A 1,597-nucleotide genomic window follows, 5' to 3' on the forward strand; every position below is an offset into this window, starting at 1 on the left:
AATAATGCCATATTAATATTACTAATTATCATTAATTATCAATATTTTATTAACCTTATAACATATAATATTGTGAGGTGATAATTCTTTACTCTGAGCCACCTGGGCCAGTGGAAAATGTCTCTGCCCGGTGAAAGCAGATCTGAGAATTATTAAATCCATTTGGATTTGAAGGGGGGGGGGATTTATTCAACAAATAAAATTAATTAGATTAGTAGTGGTTAGATTAATATTATAGATTATTTAGATGAATATCTAGATGGATATTGTATATTAGATTAAATCAATCCCATAAATATTGAGTAGAAAAGCTTCAAGTGGCCACCCTTATCTTCCCTCTTTCGACAGGAATTTGGCTCTCCAATCCCTAAAAAGGTGTGGAAAATCTCCGCCCGTGCCGTGCCGTCCCTGCCCCTGTGTGTGAGCCTTTCCCTGCTCCTTAGGTGCTTTTTCCTACCAGGAATTCTGGTTGTGAATTGTGCCCCAGCTGATAAATATATCAATAATAAATATAAACATATAAAAGAAATGAATTATATAGAAACAAATATATATAAATTGCATATATAAAAATTATATATATAAATTATATAAAAAACACATATATATTTATTATATATTTATGTATAATATAAATTTTATATGTATTTATAAATTTTATATATGGTTATATATTTATATATATTTATTATATATAAAATTATATATAAATTATATCAAATTATAAATAAATATATAGTATATATTTATATATGATTTGATATAATTTATATATAATTTTATATATAATTTATATCTTTTTATATATTTATATATAATTTATATATCATATATAAATATATGCTATATATTTATATATGATATATATAAATTATATATAAATATATAAAAAGATATAAATTAGATATAAATATATAAAATATATAAATTACATATACAAAATAGATACAAATTATATACAAATATTATATACATTATTATAAATATATATCAATAACTTTTATAATATTCTTAATATCATAATAATATATTAATATTACTAATTATCATTAATTATCAATATTTTATTAACCTTATAACATATAATATTGTGATGTGATCATTCTTTACTCTGAGCCACCTGGGCCAGTGGAAAATATAATATAATATGAATTTTATATGTATTTATAAATTTTATAAAGACGTGAATTGTGCCCCGGCCGATCGGCGGATGCTCGGCCTCCCACCGAGCCGCATCCTCGGCTCTAAATATAAACCCGGGCTTATCTTGGAACGTGCCGCAGCACCACAAAGGCCGGGGGGGGCATCCAGGCTGGAAAAATTCCCGCTGTGGGAATGGCAGTGTCGGGATGGCTGGAGGGGGGAGGATAAGCCCGACCTCTCCCCTGTCTGAGCCCTAAACCCCCCCCCCAGCATCTCTCTTTCCATGGAGGTGCTAATTGGGAACAACGCCCGGGGGGGCTCCAAAATAGCCGGGCAGTGTCTTGTCCTTTTATAGCAGTGCCCCCATTGTGCCAGGGGGGCGTGTGACGGGGCTGGCACGCCGGGAGGGCACGGGGATAAAACCCCGGCAGGGCACGGGGATAAAGCCCCGCGT

Source organism: Pipra filicauda, unplaced genomic scaffold (assembly GCF_003945595.2).
Source record: "Pipra filicauda isolate LSUMZ 115617 unplaced genomic scaffold, ASM394559v2 scaffold818_size85261_pilon, whole genome shotgun sequence".
In the NCBI taxonomy this organism is placed as follows: Eukaryota; Metazoa; Chordata; class Aves; order Passeriformes; family Pipridae; genus Pipra; species Pipra filicauda.